The sequence below is a fragment of the Columba livia genome, chromosome 5 (assembly GCF_036013475.1).
Source record: "Columba livia isolate bColLiv1 breed racing homer chromosome 5, bColLiv1.pat.W.v2, whole genome shotgun sequence".
Taxonomy (NCBI): Eukaryota; Metazoa; Chordata; class Aves; order Columbiformes; family Columbidae; genus Columba; species Columba livia.
In genome coordinates, this window is record NC_088606.1 from 24,478,379 (window position 1) to 24,504,216 (window position 25,838).

Consider the following 25,838-nt stretch of genomic DNA (forward strand, 5'->3'; position numbering starts at 1 on the left):
GTGCTGAGTCCTCCGGGAGCCGTTGCTTTCTAACTCCTGTGACATTGTGGGTACCTGCTGAGGTGTCAGGGACAGGCTGTGTGGCTGGGGAACGGGAAGTATGAGGAGGTCAGAAACAGGGGTGCCTGTGGGGCAGAGCAGGGTGATAAGTGGGCTGGTTGTACCTAAAGGTCCAAAAACCACTAGAAGTGCTGAAGATGCAGAGGCTGGAGCCTGGGCTTATACAGTTGCCTTGAGTCAAGTTTTTATGCAGTTCCTAAATTTACTTAGGTTTCAGTGTTTACAGCAGAAGGTTTATGTCCTTGTGCACTCCTATTTGTGTATTTGAAGGATAAATGCCAAGGTTTTCTTTTGGGGCTTGTGTTTTTCCACAGCTGAGGTGACACACTCCCATTATGTTTAAGCTACTGCCTCAAGAGCTGATAAAATTTATTTCTTTTGGAAGGGAAATATCAGAGCCTAAGCCGACCTGAAGAGATTTTCTTTGAACGCTGCGTTGTTGGGGGCTGCAGAAGCTGACAAAGAGGAGATTGTGGCGGAGCTGCTGGCTGGGCGCTCAGGCAGGAAAGGGTTACTGCCTGCACAGCTTTCTCTGTCTGCAGCTCCAGGCAAAACCCAGAGAGAGACAATGATGTCAGCACTACCTCCAGGCCCAGGGCCCCTTGCCTGACAATGTGGGCAATCCAACACATTCCCATCTGCCACAACAGGAGCATTCATGCTCCTATTTCCTGACCTCTTTGGATTAAAACATGTGGAGTTAAATATACATCCAGCCCCGTGCTCATGCACTTGCATTGCACCAGAAATAGACTTACGGGAAACTGGCTGCAGCTTTTGCCACCCGACACTTGGGATCTGTGTCAACGTTGTCATCGAGAAAAGCACACGTTGCTCTGTTTGGGAGATTGTACAGTCATGTACACATAGCTAAAATACAGCTTGCTTTTGTGCCTTGCAATGCTGCATGTAATCAGCGTGCAATCAGAAAGGCTGGGGGGAGGGGAGCTTAAAAAGAAAATGAAGATTAGTCAGAGGCAGTGATTCCAGCCTTTTAACCATATGAAACGCTGAGTTTTTTAGTACTGCATAAAAAGTTCTGACAGACCTTGACTGAGCTGTGTGTCTGCGCTCAGGGCTGGTGGAAGAGGGAGAGCGTGCCGCAGCCTTTGCGCGCTGCCATGCTGGGCTGGCAGGCACAGGGACTGCAGCTCTGACAAGGAGAAGCTTTCTGTTTGTTTTACAGTGAAGCTGGTCTGGTAGTGCAAAATGCTAGTAATAGAAGGGTTTCATTGCTGCCTTTATTTACGATGCCTGGGGTGGGTCCGTTGCCTGCACATGGGTATTGTGTTGTTTCTTTTTTATGCCTGTGTGCACTGTGTGTCTCTGGCTGTATGCCCATATGTATCTGTGTGTCTCCATATTTATCTGTCATTCTGTATCTGCATTGCTCAGTCTTTTTCCTTCTAAGTGTAGGAGTTGCATTTCTTTCGGTGTACAGATGTATTTTCCATTACCATACACTAAGGGGAAAGGAAATGTAGGGATAGCTCATATTTCATTTATGTTTTGCTCAACAAAGGGCGTCACAATTCAGAAATACAAATGAGGAAGAAAATGGGACTTTTCCTTCCTCGCTCTTTTGTCTACAGTCTTGTCTTCCCAGTAATTTCTTTCATTTTCTCTACTTTTCCCCCCATCAGAATGCAAACTCTTGCTCCCATAACAAATGTTTTAAATGTAATCTATCCTGCCTGCACAAACAGTCAGGCCCCCTTTCATATCATGTTTCTCATACAGAATTCTCCCTTTTTTTTTTTTTTTTTTTTACTCATAATGGGCCTCAACATAGCAAATTCCTGTGGGCAGTTTGGTTTAACATCTCTCCCCTTCGTTTGTCCCGTGCCTATAGTACTCACAATCTCAGAGAACACAACACAGGGAAGCAGAACAAAAATAAGCTCCCCAAAATCTGTAGTTCCCCAATGGCTCACAGGGGTCTTGGAAGAAGGTTTATCTGATAAAATCCTAATTGGGTGCTTGGAGGGGCGAGGCCAAATGGTTAATGTAGGATAAAAACTGCAAACCTCTTAATTCTCTTAGTGTTTGGCTTAACCTTGCCTTGACTCTGAAGAGATGGCAGTAAGTAAGGATGAGCTTGTATTAGAAATAGGATTCTCTCTTTCTGCCCAGCCCCTGCCATGCCAGTTCCAGTATTACAGAGCATCAGTGGCACAAACTTCTCTATCGGTTTCTGTTGATGGACATTTGGAACCGCCTTACTCCTCAATTAGTGTAATCAAGGCCAAGACCCTGGCATCTTTCCCAAGAGCTTCCTCCCCCTGTGAAACAGAGAATACTGAAAACCAGTCAGAAAAAGTGGAGCCAGACTCAAGCAAGCATTGGATTTCACCAGTGGCACAATAAAGAAGCTGCCTCTAATGTCAGCTACTCTAAATGATGCATACAGACAAATTAAAGTGGTAATATGCATAATGTCTGTCATCCAGATATTTCTGAGCATATAATAAGCTGTGATTAAATCATTAAACTAAATAACTTCAAAGGGATCTGTCTGTGCAGACTGAGGATATACATGCAAGCAATCTCCAGCCCTTTTTCCACCTTCGTACCTGATTTGCTACTGGTTTGTATGCTTTAAACTAGTCATTTCACACTAATCTCTAATTTTCCCATCAGTAACACCAGGGGTTAATAACACTTAAGCAAAGCAGTGCTTCTTACGGAGTTGTTTTGAAGGAAATGGAGACTCTTATTGAAGGAGTCTCTGTGTGAAGACTCATTTGATAGGAACTTGTGTGCCAGTTTGATGTTCTTTGGGAGCAAAGTGGAGGAAGCATGTTCAGCATGAGATCAGCACTGAGCTCCTCAGCGCCACAAGGCATGAGCGTCTGCAAGCACCAGCGAAAGTAAAATGTTAAGGAAAAGAGTCCTGCATAGTTTTCAGGGACCCTAAATTAGGCTGCGAAACCTAAGAAGAGTTACATTTGCAGTTCTGGACTGAGACACATGCAATGCGTACAATCCATTCGTGGTGGCTGGTGGATCTCTGCTTTTGTTAATTGTCCCAACTTCACACACAAAGTCAATAGGTGAGAGAAGAATCTCTATGTCCTGACACCCCATCTCTTGCCATGAGTACCAGATCAGGCACCAAAAATGTGGAGAATATGTCTCCAAGTTGCCCTGCTTTGATTATGATGGTTATTTTGATGGGGGGCTTTAATTTTTCCACAGAAATTAAGCTGTTTTGCTGTGTTTCTGGCTACGCATGCGTCTAACATGGCTCTCTTAGTCCAGATATGAGCAACCTTGTGAGAAGTGCTCAGCAGCTGATTTGAAGCAGGGCAGAGGAAGAGAGGAAACCTGCAAGTCGCATCCTCCTGACCGCCTTCCCCTTCAGTCACAAGGCCCAAAGGAGCCATTCGGGGAGATCTGAGAGTGCATGGAGCAAGTGTTCCTTTTCATTTGTGATCAAGATAAACAAGGGTGTCAGCTGAAGCAAAGCTGCTGAGGTGTTCTGTGTACTTCAGTGCCAGGCAGTAGTGACTGCTGCTTAGGAGATGGATTTATTAAGATTATTAGTAAGTGTTATTTGGAGGTGACCGAAATCGCTGGGTGAACTCCAAAGGATTAGCTTTCCAAAGATAGCAAATGCAAAAAAAAAAAAAAAGCAACCCCAAACAAACAAGCCACCAGTACCAGTTGTGTTTATTTAATAAAGTCTCTGCACAGGATTAGCTCACAAGCCTTTGCTTGTTTTTGTGGCTGGAGATGTGGGGGATGGGAAGGAGAAACCATTCTGAGCATGTAATTCCCCAAGTAAAAGCAAAGCTGCAGCACAGCGTCTGGCCCAGTTCATGGAGTAGGTGACAACCTGCTGTGAGCAGGGCAGGCAGAGGAGGAATCACCTCCTCCAGGATTGCACCGGATTTAGGGAGCCTAGCATGCAGCAGCTCTGGGACAGAAATAACCTGGGGAAGAAGAGTCTGCTCAGGAACCATCATGTCCCCATATAAAGGGCACAAGAGCCTTAGGCAGGGTGTCACGCTGACCCGAGCCTGAGAAGTGGCCTGTGGAAGAGAGAGCAGGAATCAGAACAGTCATCTCCTCTTCTCTAGCAAGGCCGTAAGAGGACCTCAAAGTGCTTGTAGACATGAATTCACCAAATATCACCCCCACAAGCCCATCTTTGTGAGATGGAGGTTGGTCTTAGTAACCCCAAGTGGCAAACTGGAGGCAGTGAGAGGGTGTCCAGGGTCACACAGAGAGGGCTGCAAGAAGGGGAGACAAAATCAGGAGGAAAAAGCCATCCATCAGAGAAAACTGAGGGGGAAGGGGGCTTTAAGGACCAATGTACCCTGTGTTTTAATGTTGTTTTGGTGCCTAGATACTGCTCCTAGATGAGTTCCTCCAAAATGCTGCTTGTTGGTGGTGTAGAACGAACAAGTCAGTTCTGCAGTACAGCTTGGCTGTCCCCTCTTCAGTGCTGCTGCCCGCAAGTGGGGCCATATGTGAGCTTCCCACTGACCCTTCCGCCTTCCTCAGCATTGCACTTCCAGAAGCACAGTCACTGAAAGGAGAAGTATCTTGTGTTGCTCTTTAGTGATGCATTGGGGCTCTTGGAGAAATGGCAGCAGAGACTGAGGGATTCTCTGTTAAGTCAAGGTACTGAAAAAGGGACTGTGAAGGTTGGTGCCCTTGCAGTTTCCAGTGAAAGTGCTTGTTTTCTTTCATGAGAAGCTGCTTGCTTGTTTCCTAAACCTGCAGGAGTTGCATTGGCTCCTTTTCCCTGCATCAGACAAGTCCCTAATGCAGAGCTGCACCTGGTTTGCTGTTGCCTGTGCTTCCAAAGATTTTCCTAGGCATTGTGGCAGCAGCAGCAGAACTCTCAGATTTTGTAAACCTATTCAGACAGCAAAGGCCTTCAATTTTACACAGTTGCAGAGTAGAAGGGGACCTATGAATACAATTTGGCAGCCGGGGGAAGGGGACAATGCACTACTTACGTTTTTTGGGATAAGTTGTCACAAGTGGAAAAAGCAGAAGGGAAAGGCTGCAACTCGCTCGAGTGGAAGAAGAGGGATGGGAACCCAGTGACACAGCTTTGTACTGAATGGGCAGAATTGTCTGGTAACCTGTGTGCTTAATCCGTGTCGGGATTGAAGGATATGTCACCAGTAACTAAAATAGAAGCTAAGTGGGAGGAATAGAGCCCTGGAGCAATAGAGCCCTGGATACAAACTCCCCAGCTTTTACAGGAGATGTCTTTGGTACTAAAATTTGTGCTAACTGAAATCCTTGATTAGAGAATATTGGACTAAGAGGCAGAGAAAAAGGGAAGAAAAAAAAAGAGAGGGCAAAGGAGAAACAGACTAGCGTTTCAGGGTTGTGTTCTCATCTCTTTCTGTTGGGTTCCAAAGTTTTGATAGCAATCGTAATTTCCATGTGAGAAGCTGATGGTTGAAGAAGCTGTTTTCTTTTATAGATAAAATGAAAGTACTCTCATTAAAACAGAAGAGGCAGGGATTTTCTTTTCCATGAGTTCTTCATGCATTAAAGAAACATCTTCTGTTTTCAGGAAAGGAAACTAAAGCTAACATTTATCTGGAAAACTGGAACATGTGTTGCAGTAGGAAGAAAAGATAGTCCAGGTCTGGTCTGCTGTAACCCTTGATTTACAGAGGAGGCCAAGGAAGTTATTGCTGTCACCTTCTGAAGCTGCTCAAGCAGGTGCAGGTTGCAATGCTGTGGTGATGAACACGAGTCCCTAGCCTAGACCAACTTACTGCCAGGCTATGCGAACCATCCAATGAGAAGGGATTTGACTCTATGCCTGTGTGTGTATGATGCACGATATCTCTGGAAAAAGTCAAGCTCCTTTAGTGAGATTCATTGGCATGCTCTAATTTACATCAGAGAACCCAGCACCCCACGAATGGTGACCAGAGGTGGTTTAAGACCACCTCTGTCCTTGGGCTTAATCCATACGTAGAGTATAGCCAAGACTAAGAGCCTGTCTCTCTCTGTGATAAATACTTACTTTTATGGGACTGTGGCTATGAGTCTAATTTAACATTATAAATGACAATCCAGATCCAAACTTCATCACTCTCATCTTTCTATCCGATATATTTTAGTGTTTGGTATTATGCCTAATATGGAGAGATTGCAATGAACTGGATGAGACATTTAATAAAGGAGATGTCTGGAAGGTGAGAAGGTTTTTATCTCTGAAAAAGTCTTCCAGTGATTTGTTGGAACATCTTATTTCAAAATGAGTTTGGCTCAGAAGGGCCATACTTGTGTGATTTGTCCTCAATAGAAATTAGAGCCGCTCAGTATTTTTATGCAGTGGAATTATTATTTTTTCGCGTTATTCATTATAGATTTCTGAACCTCGCAGGAGCCCATGAGCTCTTCGTGAGCCATATAAAAGAATGCAGACTCACTACCAGAACAGAAATTCCCAGGTCAAAAGAGATTTGTAACTAAACTGAGATGGACAGAAAGAGGTGGAGAAGGTAAGCTTCAGAAAGCCTGGAATAATAGCAAATTCTTTAACAGCCTAACAATGATCTAGGCTCCTGCAAGTCAGGAACAGAGCAGGCTGTACTGAGGATGTTTAGAAGAAAGCACAGGACTGTCCTGCAAAGTTTTGTTTCAGAGCTGGTTTGGCAACAGGTGGAAGAAGACAGTTTGTTTTCTAGGGCTTTCTCAAAACAATAACCCTGAAAGAAACATGCCTGCTGTCTTCAAAGGAACCACTCATGTTACTGACATGCAGAATACTCTCCAAAAGAAGAGTAATTTGTCCAAAATAGCCTGTTTACAACCAGCACACGACATGCAGGTCTAAGTGAAAAAGACCAAGATAGCTATTTCTGAGAAGCTACAAACCAAAGAATTTAAAGAAAATGCACAGATGGAAGTTGTACATACTGCAAATGCCTAGCTCTCTTAATAAACACCTTTATAATGCCCAGACTGGTTAGAAAAGCATTGCATAGCAAAGCTCTTTCTTACAAAGAGGTTATTAGATAAATGCCACCTGCTGATTGCGAAACTGGAATCCACATGTCTTACAGGATTCAGCTCATTTTCCTACCTGGGAGCAAAGTTGGATAGAGTTGCATATTAAATGGAATGGGACAGAGCCAAAGCTGGCTAAATAATGGAAACATATTTGTGAATATTTATTCAGTTAAAATATTGCCAGAATTCACAATATTATTGATAATTAATTATTCAGTTGCCTCTAGACGCAACTCCAACAGTATCCCTGGCTGTACCATTCTTCCAACAAGTATTATGCACACACAGCACTCCCTCCGCAGTGACTGCAGAAACGTACTCTGCTTGCCAGTCTCTGAGAAGGGATTTGGATCTGCTGCTATCAGCTGACTCAAAGTTTCACAGTACTGATAGAACTACTCAGTCAGGGCTGGACTGAGTCAGGCCCGGGGGCAGAGCTGGCCACACTAATAGGTGTGCTCATGACAGAGTTACACCACACCAGTATGCCCATACAGAAGCGCCATGTACAAATAAATGGGTGTATATGGGATATCTGTTAGTGTGTGGCAGCATTTCTCCCTCTATGCATATGTGTGCTCTGTAGAACTGTGCATGCACTCATGCAGCTGTGGTGCAGTGAGGGGACATACATGTTTTTGGCAGGTCTGTGTTGGGATAGACATGTGTATGCTATATGGGCTGTCCCACCTGTGTCCTTTGGGGCATGGTTTTCCATGAACCGTCTGGGGAAAAGGGAATTCCACAGGGGCCTGTCTTTCGTCTCTTCCTCTGCTTTCTCTAATTTTCAGGTAACCCTTTCCACAAACGTTTCCTTACACTGCCCAGGTGTGGGATGTCTGTTACACCACTGTACAAAACTGCACCTTGCTGTGTGGAGCAGCTCCAGGTCTCTGTCCTCCTGCCTGCGGCATTGGCCAGGGAATGCCTGCACCTCTTCCCCTGTCATCTGCAGTTCACCAAAAGCAGCTTTGTCCTTTGGCCAGAGGACATTTGCCTGGGCTCATGCCCAGATCTGCTGTTTAAGCAAAGGGCAGAGTCACGACTGGGTGAGGAAGTCCTGCACATTTCAGGCAGGTTTAGGGATGTTTGTTCCAGACAGCACCTAGCTTGTTGATCTCACTTGTCTTTATCCCACACAAGACACATAATTCGGGTCAGCCTTCTCCTCTCTGCCCTAGCCTGCTCGTGCACATGCTATTTCCAGATCAGGTCACACGTTCCCCCGTCTCTCTCCTGCCACAACTGAGCCTGTTCTTTCCATTAGGGTTTAATGAGAGGCCCACCAGCCATGGCAATCCCAGCCCTCCAGTCACTGCTGCAGCCAAGGTCAAGCCCAGGGCAGGAATTGTCCACAAATACAGACACCGGAGTGAAGGGAAGGAAAGAACAATAAGAGCCATTTACTTCCCAATGCACTTGAGGTCCCTCCAGATTGCTGAGTCAGCAGCGGCTGACAAATTAGTCAACAGGATGGTTGGGCCTCAGCTCCTGGCAATTAGCATCGACAAAGCTTTGTGTGTGCCTGTGTGTTTTCCCATTAGCTGTGGCTTGCACGCCTGCAGAGGGAGGAGGGACTGGGGAAGGAAATGGCTTGCTTTGACTTCGCAAACACATGGAATTTGCATTCCCAAGGTCGCACAGCAGTCATTTGGCTTCCTGTTTCAGCATCTTTGCAGGCTGTAACCGTTATGAATAAAGTATGTTGAGGGCCTCTTAGGAGGGAGGTGCATCAACACAGCTGGAGGAAGGACGAGCCCTGAATTGCAGTAGCAGAGGCACTTTAGATGGGAGGGGTCTAGTCTGACTGATCAGTGTGGCTAACAAAACCAGGCATTGTCAGGCTTGAGGAGTGTTGAAATGGTCAGACAGAGGAGTTTACTAGTGAGAACGGTATTGCTAATACTTAGTATTGGAATAAGAAGGGTGTCACAGATCCAGAGTGAGCAGCTTTGGTAGAGATCAGAGTGATGAAATGATAGATAGAGACAGAAGGGGATAAGGACTGGAATAAAAGGGGATTCTGTGGGTCAGGAGTTCAGTGTCTTGTCAAAGCGATTTGGGAAGCCGGGGGCTAAAAGGTGAAGCTGCAGGTCAGGATTAAGCTGAACCTAAGAGCTGAGTTCTGTCACCGTTTGGCAGAGGTCACTGCCTCCAAAGCAGGCTGCAGGGGTCATGGCCCATACTGTGAACAATGACATTTCCCGGATTCAGCTCTAGTGGAACTGCAAACACACTTTGTTGTTAAAATCCTGTGCATCTCCTCTTGCCTTCCGATCTTTGAGGCCAGGTCACCAGTGCTCTCAGACGGGGTGTGAGCTGAATGTACTCAGAGGACCCTGGAAGAGAGGTCAAGTATATTTTTAGCCTCACCTCCATCCACTGCATATCCATCTCCTTGGTAAGTCAGACACTACCATATTACCATCCTCATTCCCCATCAGCTGGTCAGTTCGATTTAGCCAAAGTTCAGTGGTGCCCCCAGCTCTGAAAGGCATAGCTGTGACCCATGAAGGTTTAGCGGGCTTTGTTCTGGCTGCTTATGGGCTTTCACAAAGGTTGAGCTCAACTGAGAGCAGCAGAAGCATTCAAGCTATGAGTCTTCCTGTTTGCGAGGGCGGGGGTGAGAGACATGGTCTTTGTATCCAGGCACCACAACACACTCCTTTGCTAAGCATAACTGGAATCCCTGGACTTCAAATCCTGCTGCTGAGAGCCTAGCAACAAGTGAATGTATCTACTTAGCTTTTAAGGAAGGAGTAGGTTAATGGAGGTGAAAGTAGGTCAGAATGTTTTATTTTCTGAGTTTGTTGAGTTTCTTTCTAGGAACTGTAATGCTCCGCTTGTAAGTTGTCTTTGTATCCAGAGACTAACAGCGCCATATCCATTTACACTCCTTTATGCCACACTAAACCTGAGACAGTTCATTTGCCTTTCATTGATGGACAAGCTGCCTCACACTACCTCATGTTTCCCAAAGGACAGGAGCACACATAGAGGTGCTTCCTATGGAGCAGCTGACACCCAGCAGTTTGCTGTTCCTGTGGTGACCTCTCCTCATCTTCAACCCCTGCGGTTTTCTGCTTGGTTGTAGGCTGATTTAGGGCAGATTTTTACCAATCTCCTAGCTGCCGAACAGTGTTTTCTGAAAATAGCAGCTGGCATCTGTCTGCATCATTAGATGTCTAAATAGCTTTTGAATCTGTGTCTCTCTTCCTCCATGCTTCAATTCATCTAATAAAATAGTTTGGGCTTGGGTCAGGGTTGTACTCCTGCACGTGAATGTGGCTGTGGAGGAGCTGTGGCTATCCAGGTGCCCCAGTGCTCCTGTTGAGGAGTGTGGCTGGGCCCTTCCTTCTGCCTCTTCTGACACGGTGGTGGTTGGACAGCACTTTGGTTATGTCTGACTATTGCTGCTGTGCCTGAGCTTGAAAACATTATCTTGTGAATTTTGCCATCCTGTCAGCCTACAAGGAGTAAATCCATTTCATCCAGGACTCAAACAATTACAGATGCAAGAAAATAGTAAGTCCTGAATTGCTTGGGTTTGAACTTCTGCAGTGTCAAGAAACTTCAGAGAGGCCTTGCTGCTGTGGTCTTAGACCTCGCAGAAAAAAGCAGGGTTGTCTACCCACAAAACACACATCATTTATCAGACACGGGTCCCATAAAGAGCCCTGGACAAAGATCGGCAGAGTTTTCTCTCTGTTCACTCATTTAACCTCTCTAGGGAATGTCAGAAACTGGGTTATAACTTCATTACAAGTGATAAAGTTCAAGGCAGCTTCACTGCAAATTCAGGCCCCCAGTTTTATTTCCATCATTTTGCAACACTTACCTTTGTTCTCTTTCAGTAACAGATCTCAGTGATCCCCTTGTCTGGTGGTAGGTTGTAACAGGAGGAGAAAGAGGCCAGACCGTGTGCTTGTAGGACATGCCACTACTCAAATTCTTGGTTCATGGGAAGTCTACTCACCTTCTCTCAGCATTATGCTTTGATGTAGCTGCCGGGGCCAATTCCACCTTTGGAAGAGAAGTATCCCAATCTCTGAGTGATACCAGCAGTAGTGCTTTTTTGCATTGTTCTGAGCCAGTCCTGCATTCCCATCAGAAACAGAAGACGTGGTGACATACCCTATGGTAACTGTTGTTATTTGATATATTATACTTCACATGGGCCTTGTGACTGTATTGGCACAACTGCAAGCTAACACAGCCACCGAACTATGAGGGAACAGAAAGTTTCAGCTGCTCTGTCTTTTCTCCCCAGTTTCAGAGTACCAGAACCACATGGTTCATGCACAGCCCTGCCAAACATGCTTAAAAAATCCAGGCTTGTTAACACAGTGGTACATGTGCAACTGCAGCAAGACCCACGCTGACTGCAGCATTTGAAAGGACATCCCAAGAAATACCTCATCAGAGTGTCATGAGGAAAAATATGCCAATGACAAGGTAGTTGCCCAGGTGTCATGGGGAGGACACAAGGGTGTCTAAGATACTGTATATTTGAGAATCAGCTTCCTCTGTCTAGCCATGTTTTATTCCAAATGAGCTATCCTTCATGCAGCAAACAAACTAGGGATGGACACAGTGCTGGGGTGCAGAAGTATTTAAGTAACACTGAGTTATGACAGATTGTTACTGGAGGTAACACTGAGGCATAGTCCTAAAAGCAGCGCCTTTCAGGAAACTGCCCGCAAATAACTCTCCCTGCCTGGCTGATACCCACTGTCTCTCCTCTGCTCTTTAAAGTGGGTATTTTTCTGATGGAAAACAGTCAGTTGATTTTGGAGTCTAAGAGTTACATGCAGGACTGGGCAAGTTTCTTTTACATGGCCCTGACATTATTCCTCCTGCCCGCCTGGAAGTAATGTGTCCAAGAAATGCAATGGCCTCTTTTCTGACCTGGCAAGCAGTGCCATTTGTAGTGTTGATACTTGTCCCAGTGGGACTCAGGCTGAGATTTTTCCATCCTTCCCTTGCCCAGTTCATTTTGTTCAGAGTGCCAAAAACCTGTCAAATGGCATTTTTGCAACTATCAATCTAGACTGGGCTGGACCTGGTGACATGGAGGTGAAAGGATTTGGACTCTGTTTTCCTGTGCTGCTAAGCTAGCCAATATCTCCTTGTGCTTATTCAGAGGGTTACCTCTGATAATGTCAGTATGAATATTTTGCTGTCATTTAGCTAATAGCTACATTTTTCTTTGCAAAAACATGTAAATAAGGAAAAAAGAACTGCTGAGGCAGGAGACAAAGTCACAATTCAGTGGCTGGTTTAAGGTGTGCTCGTGCCATAGCCTGATTTCTATATAATGGCAGGTCTGACATAATCTTGTTCAACTGCATTGAGCAAATATCCCTGAAAATATGTTTTTACAAACCAAATTGCTGAGATTATAATTGCACTATTTCTTTCTGGCTGTTCTTCAGTCTCAGATACCATATACAGAGTAGATTGAACTCAAAAAGAACAAAAGGACTATAGTATCACAATACAATATCACAATACAAAGCAGTTACATCCCCTCCCCACCAATATCAGTAAAAATAATTAAGTCTTTCTACTTCTCTAGTGTCTTCCATCTGAGGGTCTCAAAGCATTTTACAAGCATTAATTAATTAAACTTCTCATCTCCTCCCTGAGGCTTTTTCTGTGCTGGAGGTTCTTCAGTCCAGTTTGGTAGATGTGGCTGTGGAAATCACAGCTGATTCTCAATCCAGCAGTTAAAAACTGCCTCCAGAAATCTTCAGTTCTTACAACTGCCGCTCTTTCATCCCACAACTGTGCTTCTCAGTCTTAGCTTGGTGGATGATTTCTCTTCCTCTGGCCCATGCAGGCTCAGATCTGTAGGTCCCATCTCCAGGCTCTCCCTTGTCCCGGGTGAGTGACACCACTGGCACAATGCCCAGGAGCTAAACTGATCTCCACTAACTCCAGATACACTGAAGTGTTCAAGTAGCTTAAAGCCACTTTTGGGTTCCATAAGCCTCCCTCCCAGTTAGACCAGGGGATCTGGACTAGAAAGAAAAGAGAATGGATAAAGATCACTAAGTGCAAATACTCAAAAAGTAACTCTTTAGGTAAACATTTTAATTTGAAATATGCCAAGTGTTTATGAGTAAAATACATAAGTTGCTTATCCTGTTGCTGAATTCAGACATTCTTAGGGCTGAATGTGAGAATTATTTAATAGTATATAGCAGCACTTGCATTGTCTTTTAAGGTAGGGAGGAATCAGATTATATCCAGCTGAAACTGGAGAGGAAGTGCAAGAAGGTAGAAATTAACTACCCAAACTGGGAGGTAGTCATTTGGATTTCATTCCCATTTTAAAGGAAATATATCAGAGAATCTGTAATAATAATTAATATGTTGTAGTGACTTTTTAAAAACAGTGATAATGAAAATAGGAGAAGTAATAAGCAACTGTGTTAAGTATGCAGCAAGCCTTGGGGCTTTTGTTGGTGAGACAAACTGTTGAAATACTTCTGCATTGGTATTTATGTAACATCTTTTGTCTAGGGGATCCCAAACAATATCACCAACTGCAGCACTGAAAAGCCTGTGAACAAGGCAAACCATATGTTGTTTTGTTAACAATATCATTTTGGAAATCATCTGTAGCGTTTCTAATTAGAAGTACGTAGTGTAAAGTATTTGATTTCATAAATTTCAATACAGTTGAATACTGTGCATTCCTCACCTAGAAACCAAAGCAACTGACACACTATAAATACGCTGGCATATAGAATAGTAGAATGAATTAATAGTTTAATAATGTATACTGCTGTGTGTCATATGTTTCTTTCCAGGCAACTGAAGTGCTTTACATAGGCTGATGGTAATAAAGAATGATCCTTTCAGTTAATTAGAAATGTATACTTTGTTCCTGAGATACACAATTCTCAATTCATTGAATTCTGCAGTTTCCTTGTGTTTAGTGCATTTTACTGCTTGCATTTTACAGGTGAAGTAATAGAAAGGATACATGAAACCCTACACAGCCAGTGGCAAGGCAGGGCCAAATTCAAATCTCTTGATCCTCTCAACATTGAAAACACTGCTCCTGGCTCGGTTTCACTGGGTAAAGAACACAGGACTGGAAGAAAGACTCTTCCAGGATGACCTTCTGGGTCATCCTCTGCTGTCTCCTGCCATCAGAGGCAACATGCCCTATCGTGCCTTTTATGACTGTGACAAAGAAAGAATGAGTCACACTTCCCTGCTGGACACCAGACTGCTCATTGATACAGTTCAGGTTGCCCTTCGGACAAAAGGCAAGAGCGGTATCTTAATGGAGTTTAGAGTGGGAAAAGGCTGCGCTCTGGCATTAGAGGAGAATGGCAGCCTTCCAGTTTCAGGTGCTAGGAATTGAAAATAAAGTTGCTGCTGAGCAGGGTTTTTCTCACAGGCTTGGCTTCTGCTCTGCACTTCCCTAGCCATGTCAAACAGTACTTTCTTAAGGCTAAAAGACTCTTTAAAACACAAGAGAAAATAAATTCAGAAAACATCTTGTAAGAGTGTCCTGCAGACTGCCTTTTAAACTGGTGCCTGAGTTTAGTTAGGTTGGTCAAAGGACTGGAAGGTAGAATTAGAAGATCATTCAATTCATTCCCTTGTTCCCAGCAGGATAGCATTCCTGACAAATGTTAGCTGACCAGTTCCTCAGACTTTCTGATGAAAGACTCCACATCCTTGTCTTAGGTCTTCTCTAGGCCTCTTCACCCTAGCAGCCTATCATCTCCCTCACCATGGTTATTGGGCCGTTTTTCCCTTCTCCATGCTCTGTACAGCCTAGCCCTGCCTGAAAAGGTGTACTAGGTGGGTTATCTGTCCACAGGTCCCTACATGTATTTGGCCCAGTTTCCCTCACCTTTACATCATATCAGGGGATGTGCACAGGCGTCAGCAGGGTCCTTAGGGAAGAGTTCAGGGAAAACAGTGGGAATGTCCTCGCTGGCAGAGCTGGGAAGTCTCAGTTTGTCTTAACTTCCTGCGCAGAGACTGTTTTCCTCTGTGACTGTTCAGTGTTTGGCAGGCTGACGACACACGGGAAGTAGCCAATTCTGTAGCCAATTTTATTCTCTCTTGTTTTACTGTTAAAGGGAGGGGAATTCACAAAAATTGTGAGGATCTCACCCACTTCCCCTCCCCACTGCAGAGCTGCTAATCTGTTTTTGTTTCATAATATGAATAGTTAAAGAAACAAAGCTCCTCTAACCTTGAAGTGAATCCCAGCATGTATCACCATAGATTGCAAATACATGTGATCATGCTTCTCATCACTGTTGCCTCCATCCTCCCCACCTGGCTAATATCCTTCAGCTCCTGTCTTAAGCTCTTTTTGTAAGGTTTCAGAGCATGAGAGGAGCACCAGATGGATGGCAGGGACAGGCAAGAAGACAGTGTAGAAGATAGCAGGAGGGATGGCGAAGTAGGTGAGTGACAGCAGGAAGGATGGGGAAGTAGAAGAGTGACAGCAGAAGGGTCACAGGAACACTGATGAAGCTGGGAAAAGCATATGTAATCACAGAAGCACTCTTCCATGGAATCTGGATCAGAATTCATTAATCTGCATGATGACACTTCTCATCTGTCAGCTTACAGCTGTGAAATCCACTGGCAAGGTGTGTATCACTGTCTTTAGTAGCACATGTATTTGAAAAAAGCCTTCTAATGGTACTAAATCTCTTGTGCATAAACTCAGGCTGTAGAAAGACTGGAGAGAGAAACTACACGTTGAAATCTGAGTTTGGTTCAATTTCCTGGACTGGAGGGAAGGTTGATGATGTCCTCGTTCACAGAACACTTCAGGACAGCTGGTGTACTGAATAGGCAGGGGTCTGAGGGGAGGGAAATGAGGAAAAGAGTAGATTTCTATACATGCATTTTTCACCTCTGTTTTTGAGTGCTGGCCTCTGCAATCTTTACACTTACATGTAGTTTTTTAAAATACTATTTGTAGCATGTTTAAATTAGTAGTACTACTGTCATTTCCTCAGTCGCTTTAGAAACACCTACCTCTGCTTTGTGTTTCTTACTCTTTCTTAATGCTTATGCAAGCTGGTGAAACTGTCACTCTTGCAAGTCATAAGTTAGGACAATCAAAATATATTGAGTCTTTATCTTTCTTTTTATTTCCTTAGTTGGATCCTACCAAACACCAGATGTATGTCATGATGCTTTGTTATCTTCATCACTTCATCCCTATATGCCATTCCAAATCAGACCTGGATGGATCCCTGAAGGAGAGACAGACCTCACTGCTACTGTGTTCCAAGTAGAGGCTGTTGAGAGCTGTGTCTCTGTCTATTTGGTCAAAGGAGAATTTCCTATCCAATATGCTTGACTGAAAAAGGCTGGAGGTGATCATCTGGCACTAACCTCTTCTTCTCCAACCCCCCTGGTTGGAGAGTCGATGGGAACTAATAGGTCTTTTCCTGCCTCACATCTCCCGATTCACAAAACTTTCTGCGGCTGACGTGGTGCCAGGAGGCAGAGGGGTTATTTTGGGGCAGATTCCTTTTCATTTGTTTTGTTTTGCTCTTTCTATAGCAGTGTGGCAATCCCCATCCTGGCAGCAGGAATGCCCTGAGGGAAGGGAGAGGAGCTGCTGCTGAAGACAGAGCAAATTCTTCATGGCTGCTTGTCCTCTCTTTGACTGCAGCATCAGCTGGGGGCTGGGGGAGGAGAAGTGCCTCAGGCTCATTCAGAGTTGACCATGATTATTTTTAGCTCATTAATGCTCTTTCCAAGCCCCCCCACCCCCACCCCAGAGCTTGTTTCTCTCCCCTTAGCAAATGGCACTTTGTGAGCTACTCAGTCACAGGTTAGAAAGCACTGGAAAAAGTCAAAGGGCAGGCAACTGAGGTACTCCTCTGAGAGGGGCACTTGAAAGATCAGGAAATGCCTGGGCCATGGGTAGGAGCCCCTCTTAGCCTAGCTCTGTGTATTAAGCAGGCGTGCCAGCCCATACAGACAGAGTGATGGGGCTCAGATCCGAAAGAGCATTTGAAGGAGGCAGAGGAAGAAATAGGAGAGGGTAGAGGAAGAGTAGGAAAAGAGATGGGGAGATACGATAAGGAAAGTTGTGGCGTACAAAGGGGACTAAGCAAGGTGAAGGAGGATATGCACTGTTGGAGCATGACTGAGAAAAAGAGGAAACAGGAACGTAGAGCAATTCTGCTTCCTTCAAATTGCAAGCCCGGAGGATCTCTCACCAAAGGACCCTGGGCTTCCTCTTCCCCTGGGTAGTCCATACACATCAAAGTCAGGCCCATGTCCTACAGGGTCTGGGAGAAGGTATGTAGGCAGTTTGCATTAGAGGACACACCTCTTACCTTCCTATAGGATGGGAGTTGCCAGTGAAGGGTGAACAGCTGACCAATGGGAGGGTGCTGTGTCCTGGTGGAAGACAGGTCTTAGTCTTTAGGGCGAGAATCAAAACAGCCACTGTGGAGAGGCTTTTCCTGTGCTTTGCAGAGCTGCCGGCAGCCTGCCCTGGCTCCTGGCTGGTAAAGCATCAGGTGAGGTCTGAAGCTGGGCCTAAATTCTAGGACCTTGATCAAAGCGGGAGTGGAGAATCTAAAACTCACCTGCACCTGGTGCTGGTAGAAAGTGATGCAGCTGTCACCCGGGCAACAAATAAAGTACTAACTCCTGAGGTGTTCTACTAGGGAAGACCTGAGCATGGGTTGCTCCAAGGGCTCATGGCATCTCTGCCTGCTTGTGCTGGTGTGTCTGTCCATACATTTATGGGTTTGGCCCTTATTATGTGCAGGATTTAAGCTTTCCAGACAATACAGGATTTCTCCTCACTGTGCCCTGGGAGGCAGGATTCCAGTACACTCTTCTCCTCCTGCAGGAGCTGGTGAACATCTCCCGCAAGTGGCAGGCCAAGCCTTTCCCCATCCCAGCCCCGTGGGAAGATAAACAAGCCGCCTCCCTTCCATTCTCTCAATGGGGACCCAGAACGGAGCAGCTGGGTGGCTCCATTGGCTACTGTAGTGGGCCCAGCGTCACATTGATGCCAGGGCAGAAATAACCTGCCGAAAATAACATGGCTCCCCGCCTGCTCCATATCACCTGCTCCTCCTCCCTGTAGCCTGCTCTTTACAGTAGCTTCTTCTTAGTTTTCCAAAGTCCCAGCTGTGTGTGTTTGTCTCAAGCAGGGGAAGTGGGTTGCCTGGATACAGTCCCTTTGATGAGCAGTGCAGTCCCCCTGGAAATCGTGCTGCAGTCCCTCCTCCCCCCTTCCCAGCATAGCTGCTCAGTGTGAAAGATGGATTTGGATCCCCAGAGAGCTTCTGAATGCAAAAAAGGGACGGAGCGGGGAAGGTAAAGCATCACAAATGTCAGCAGCCCCCTCATCCCAATGGAACAGCCAGGTGTAGGGATCACAGAGACACGCAGGGCCAGGAAACCATTCCACCCATTGCTGGTTCTAACCTGGTAAAAGAAGATCCCACACCTGTGCTGAGCCAAGGAGCCACTTGGAAATGTGCATCATAAGCAATGGAGATTAGGACTAATTGATATAGTCCAGCAAGGGCAAGCCCAAGTGAGCTTACCCAGCCATCAGGATAATCATCACTTTGAAAATGAAGTTGCACAGAATGGGGCAGCACTGGGAGGGGATAAAACAATTCCCATTGCTCTTGGTGTGTCTTGCTTCACAGGTTTGCAATTACACAGCTTCCTTCGCACCCAACAGCTTCCTTTGACTGATGCTGCTAGAAAAATTGGCTAATGCACCATGATGTGTTTACAGGTGTCTAAGCTCTAAAGACCACAAGGAAATGTTCAGATTGTTTCAAAAGGCTTTGACCAGGAAGAATATGAGAAAGATGGAAGAGCATTTACTATCAATATCAGAATTTTAGATATTCACATATATTTGAATCAGTCTTTTTTGTTTGCTTTATTCCCTAATTTTCTCAATGCAAAAGGCCACACCTGCTCCATTTCTAGATAACAAGGACATATACTGAAAATCCTTGCAAAGGATAATTTCTCAGCAATGTTACAAAGTCTCCATAAAACAAAATTCTGTAATTGAAAACTACTATTTATATTACCAAAAGCATTCTTGTACTTAAACCATCTATCTTCAGTGGTACAATGGTATGTCTCCACCTTCCCCGTAAGCCTCTGACATGAGCCAATTTCAGACAAAAGGTAACAGAATAATCGGACTAAACTGGCTGGTGCCAGCAGGACAGCTCCTGCTCTAGAAATGTAGTAAAGTAAGTGGCTTGTGAGGCAGAGCCTACAAAACAAGAGATTAAATGTGAACTACAAATATATTCCAGGACCAGAAGGAGAAAAAAATCCCTAAATTAAGACTCTTTTCTGGGGGTTGCCCTGCCAGGAGCACTCTGCCCCCTGTACTGGCAGAGCATCAGCAGAAGTTCCTCTGCTGACTATGGCACTGCAGGATCTGGGTGGGAGGTAGGTATCTCTCAGTTACACAGGTCTCACTCAGGGCTCTATCAAACCAAACAAACATTTCACATTCCCCAAGAAAAGCAATGGCCACCCACTGCAGTTTGGCAAGCACTGGTAGTTCCCAGTAAAAAAGTCTATTTAGCTGGCAGTCATCTGCATTCTGAAGTAGTTTCAGTTTCTTAGTGCATTTAGAGTACATCCCCTGATGCCGTGCTTTAGAGCGTGTTCAGCATGACATAATTCATAGATAGCAGTAGGGATTTCTGCTCTGAGAGGAATGGTTGCAACCTTTTAGCCACATTAAGATAGAAAAATGCAGTCTTGGACACGGGCATGTATGGTAATCTAAAATCATCCTGGGCTCTGATAGCTTCCCTGTGGGGCAAACAGATGTGCCAGTGAAGACAGGCTGAAGCAATCAAAGAGACTCACGCCAGCTCCGCCATTTACCTCAATTGCTTCCTTCAGCCTGTCATCAGCGCCTCAGTCCTCTCTTAATGTAATGTTGGAGAGTTATAGTCAGGCAAGTGTGGGTTAAGGCATTCCACTGCATCATATGCAAGTTGAGAAAGACGAACCACAAAGCTGGGATTCATCCCTGTATACAGAATGCCACAAGTCATGCCTTCTTGCTGGCCCTTCTGTTAATCCCCTATGAATATCAAATAATAAAAGTAGCAAGACAGAACTGCACAGCACCCAGCAAGTGAAAAGCCCTGGAGCAATTGCCACTGATATCCTTGGGATGCTCCCAAGATAGGTGTGGAAGCTTCTCAGGACAAATGTCCCGAGGGCAGGGTGGGGCAGGGACAGGAGAAAGAGAAGATAGTACAGATCTCTGGAGGGGGAAAGATGAAACACAGAGGGGGCACTTTATTTAATCTCAGAAATTAGGATTAGTAAGTGCATATACTGATGAGACTTTTTAACAATGATGGCTGCTCTACGCCATTCTCTTCTGCATCAGACACACTGAAATCAAGAGACCAGATATAGATGTCATTGGGAACTGGGGTCTGACTGAGGAGGGAAGAAGGAAAAAGGCAGAGAGAAGTCTAATCACAAGTTCTTTTTTTACATTTTTTTCTCTCATTCCCATTTCAAAGACAGAGAAAAAGACATATATAGAGAAAGAGAGCGTGAATCATTTAGCATGAATTTTGCCAGAATGAGGACTGACATAAGTGTGTGAAACAGGAAGGAAATGTATGAATAATGCAGAGCAAGGGTCTGTGCAGAGAGAAGACTGTTATTGTGTCCCTGTTTACAGCTTCTGAAAGCAAAATCAAATAGATATGGAAAGAGTGCAAAAAGCCTGCATGGTCATCTCATGTTGTAAAGGTGTTAAAATACATTGTGGATCACAAAATAACACCTCTCAATCAGTGCACCTAACTTGCTCATCTGCTCACAACAAGACGAAGAGGAATTGGCGTTGCTTTATGTTAGTGAGTGGGATTACTTTTGTGCAGGTTAGGCTTGCTCTAAGCTGTGCCCAAGCCGTGGTGGTTGCTACGGTAGATGAAGGCAAGAACACAGGGGCAGAATATACCCTGAGCAGCTCTGCCATGCAGCCTTCACCACACACACCTGGGAGAAGGGTTGGTAGAACTACGGAAAGCAGATTTTTTTATGAAGGTGATTCTTGAAGGAATTCACACCTGCCCTTCTGCATATTTACAGTTGGTGCATGCAAGAAGCTGAACTAATTTCTTATTCCTTTTATGGGAGAAAGTATGGCTAGAAACTAGCACACTCTCCCAGGACGCTTGGGACAGCTGGTTTCCATTTGTGGTCCTGCCACTGGCTGGTTTTGGCCAAGCATCGTCATTTTTGTGCCACTGGTGAAGCACTTTGAAATCTTCTAACAAAAAGCAGCATGTAAGAGCTGGATATTAATTCTGATTATTCTAAGCAGCCCATCATCATGCCGTGTGGTCTCTTGCATTCTGTAATTAAGGCACACTTCTGCCCTAAGGAGGGTATTCTTATTCCCTCCCTTGCTTTATACCACTTCTGGATGGAATTTGCAATAATTTCCGAGGTAGCCTGTTGGATCCCCTCCACATGTTTGGTGCTTTTCCAAATCACAGTCCGTGAGTTCATCTAAACTGTGATGGGTGACTCTGGCTCTATTGTGTGCCTCGAGAATTCAGTAGCTGCAGAACTCACACAGTCATCCATGGCTGCTGAAGATTTCTCAGAAAGCCTTAAGAAAAAAGGCTGACCTACTGAAGGACTTTTTCTCTAATTTATTGATATATGAGACAAGCAAGAGATATAATACAGTGTTACATAGGTTTATGGAGGTGACTGGAGGATATTCATATTTTTTGACTATATAATACACAGAAGCTTACCTGGAGGTCTAAGGAAGGGCATCTTAAAGAAAGGCTCCAGGGAAAAACAGATGGAAGGTAGGGGACAAAGCCAGGACACTAGGGCATAAAGCAAGGGAGATTCAGAAACACTGATGTCAAATTTTGGATCAAAAAGAAACAAAAAGAGGGAGTACACAGGGTCTTTGAGGACAACACTGTAGGAGACATGAGAGCCTTGAAAGAAAAGGAAACTCTTTGTGGAATTATCCTCCTTGTAATAGAAATAGTCTTTGAGTGCAAATAGGCATTCTCATATCCAGTCTGTCTACGTAGCTAACCCAGTATCATGTAACAGGGCAGACTGTGAAAAGCCCTATTGCACATAGAGACATGCATCGTTTTAAGTACAGCACTACGAGCAGCCAGCATGGAGAAGCAGTGATGCTGATGTAATGCAGCGATGAAAATAAACATGCCTGCTACTTCAGGGATGGAAAAGGCACATTGCACCTTCTGCTCCCTAGAAAAATCTGCTGCAGCCTTTCATCAGCCAAAAGAAGCAGCGGGCCTGAGTCAAATCCAGTCTGCTTTTAGTTCCTCACCTCACACTTGCCCATTTCCCCTTGGTGCCTGAGAAAAAGGAGAGGCCAGCAGGGATTGTTATGTTTCCAATACGCTGTATTTCTATAGTGATATTAAAGTGCCCTCTATTCACTTTTTATCTTTTCTCCTTGAAATGGGAGCTGCAGGTGCTTGTATGCCATGTAGCTATAGCACGTTATGAGAAGTGACAGTGCAGTTCAGTCTCTGGGGTCCTTTCAGTCCATGGGCTCCCTGCTGGGAAACCCAGCAAGGTGGGCTCTTGGGTTGCTATTTTTTCCTAAGTTGTTCTGACATATCTCGCCCAGGAATGGTACTGATGCCCCCTAACTTATATCATGCAACCCCCCTGGCTGCATCAACTAGCATTTAGTTCTGGTCACTGATAATCTGAGCTCCCATCAAATCAGTAGCCTAAATATGAAAGGCTCCCTGCTGTGGTGTCCACAGCACTGCAAATAGTTCTGGGGAGCTAATGTTTAATAGGTGATTAGAGGACAGGTTGCACTCTTTTCAGCTGGGCTTTGAGCTCTTTTGAGGGAGGATGATATGAAGGATGGTGACTAGTCTCTTTTGGACACAAAGACAACAAGCTTTAGGCTTGAATTAGCAGCTCTAAAATGCAGTGAGATCAGCTATTTCTGTGGACTGTGCAATGCTGCAAAGAAAAATCATGCCAGTAGCAGATCTGGGGTAGAAGTTGCTTGGGATCTCATGCCTTCTTTCCCTTTCTTCACAGCAATATACCCACTGCCCCAGCTTCACCGTGCTCTGAGGAGCTATAAAGAAGCACTTCCTTCTCAGACATTCAGATAGGCTGCCACAATGTTGTGCTCCTGGAATACATTATACCCTTTACTCCTACAATTAATTTACAGTTTATATTAGCTTCCTGTAAAGCATGATGAGGAACAGTGAATCCAGCTTTTGTAAATGAGGGAGAACACCAGCAAATCTGCCTCTGCATAAATGAATAACTGCCTTGAGACTGTCTCCTGTAAAAGAAGGTGTATTACACTGAATCCAGGGGCTTCCACACACTTAACGGCAAATTGAATCTGTGCCTCTCGTAAATGGGAAAGCACAGACAGCCTTCTGAGTGCGGAAGGTCTACCCTGCCCAGTCCACAATCCCTACATATTCAACCTGCCCCTGTCTTTCCAGACCTAATGTTGAGCTGAACTGCATGCATCCCTATGTGAGCTGGTGAACCATATGGTGCCCAAGCCTTATTTATATGAAGGCCATGCTGAATCATCTCCACATACAATGAGAGCCATATTCTGTCAATTTGCTCTAAAAACAGATGAACCTTATTCAGACCAACATACCACCCACTGTAATGAAGGTTGAGATATTGATCTCCCCAGTAAATCTAGGTGAGATCTATAGATACCTCCCAATAAATGATGGTGGCTATATTGATTCTCTCCTTCCCACCCCCCATAAGTGAAAGCAAGACATATTAGTTCCTCCCCATTAAATGGAAGCAAGCTGTATTGAGGCCACCCCCATAAATAAAGGGTGGGCCATGCTGAGTTAGACCTTAACCACATAAATGGAGGTGAAATGTATTGATTCCATCTTCTGTAATTGAAGGAGCACTGTATTATGGTCCTCCTTCCAACATAAATGATGGCAAAGAACACTGATTCCATCATTCTTGAAATGAAAGGTGAGTTTTGTTGAATATCCCTAAAACAAGGAAGGAAAGCCTCACAGAATTTAGCATCTTGTCCAGAAATTTATTTTGATCTGTTATTTACACATTGAGGCTTTTATTTCATTTGGATTGCAGAGGTGTGCTATTGCTTAAAAGCTCTGAGCACAAAATGAAGTGATAAGGCAGCGGAGTTTCAGCAAAGGGCTGTGATGGCTAAGGAGAAGGCCTCCTGAGTTCTAGTCCTGGTGTTCATGTAGACCACTTGTATTTAGGTAAGTTTCCTGGCTTTCATGTCTCATCTACCTAGTAAAGATAGTGATCTTCCTCTGACATTAGGTGGTAGAGTAAATTTGTTTATGACTGTCTACAATGTTTCGTTGGCTAATGGGACCAAGTAAGTTCTGGAGACAACAGTGGAAGTGGATGGAATGTTCTAGGGCAAAATGGTTAAAAAGTAAGGTATACCATATATGCCCTGTCCCTTAAGAAAGGCTCGGTCTGTACACTGCAGATAAATAATTAGCAGCAGCTGCCTGGAGTCTGTGGTAATTTTTGCTTGTTAATTATTCCCACTCCTTCCTATTAGTTTCTACTAACAGCACTGGTTTTAAACACCCTTTACTGGTGGGAAAGGTACCAAAGGTACCTCACCTCAAAGTCATGCATGAGTTCAGGAATTGCGTCTGACTGTGACTGTTGCAAGCAAGGCAGCCAGGACAGAGCCCATCTGCAAGGCAAGACATTCAGATTCAACTGCCCCGCTCCAGGAGAACACATTGAGCCCAGCAGCACACCAAAACCCAGGACAGTGCAGGGACAGCTGCTGGTGCTGTAAAAGAGAAGTGCCAATTCCTTGCTTCCCCAAGGAAATATACTCAGTGCGCCGTTTCACAGTTGTTGTCTTACGTTACCTGTTACGAACATCATAATCCTTAGGGAAGCAATGGAAGACTAGTGAAGAGGACAGCACCAGTGGAGCCTTGTGGGGAAGCTTCTTCCCAATTTGTCTCAGCAGGAGCAACAACATAGAAAAAAAGGAAAAAACAAGCAAAAAGACAAAGAACAAAGCGAAGTCAGGCACATGCAGATGACACAAAGTTAAAGACCAGAATAAAGCCCTTAAACATCCTGCACAATAAATCACGCCATTATCACTTTTTGTGCAAAATGTCACAGAAAAGAAACATACCTCTGGTACCATGTCTTGTGATAGGCAGGCAGAGTTATGGTGTCTTGTGGTTTGTTGCCATGCATCTGCATGGCACCCCCTCCATGATCTATGGGGGATACGCATGCAGAGTGGAGGGTATGCGATGGACAATAAAAAGAAAGTGTGATTCTTCTGTGAATCTGTAGCAGTGTACAGCTAAGAGGGACACAGGCACCTTTCATTGGCCATATCCTAGGATACAGTCATGAGTAATGAAATCTTTAATGTTTTCTTTAGGATGAAAGACCGAGGCATATTTTACCATAAGTTTCTTAACACACACTAATTTATCTTACAATCTTACAGAAAACAAGATGTGATAACTGTTACGTGAATTAGCTGTTCCTGGTAAATCTTGTGTTCTTCCCATGGGGGTATTTCCAAGCATATTGTTTTGCCCAGAACAGACTTTAAAAATGCCAGTCAAGTGCCAGTCCCCCCCTAAACACATGAATGGAAAAGCCCAATTTCTTTGCAATTCTCTCATATCACCAGCTGTCTAAAACCCTCTCCGAGAGGATTTAAATTGGATTTT

At 44.7% G+C, this 25,838-nt stretch overlaps 1 long non-coding RNA gene across 2 annotated transcripts; it reads right to left on the reverse strand.

Moving 5' to 3' along the window:
• Positions 1-5,550: 5,550 nt before the first annotated feature.
• On the reverse strand, positions 5,551-25,838 carry LOC110358726 (uncharacterized). Of its 2 annotated transcripts, none has more exons than XR_010472858.1 (4): positions 25,283-25,838; positions 21,870-21,947; positions 11,033-13,079; positions 5,551-9,395 (listed from the first exon to the last, which is right to left on the reverse strand). It is a non-coding gene; the product is annotated as an uncharacterized LOC110358726 (long non-coding RNA). The 2 variants fall into 2 exon arrangements; XR_010472860.1 differs by lacking the exons at positions 21,870-21,947; positions 25,283-25,838 and adding exons at positions 14,936-15,158; positions 17,403-17,583.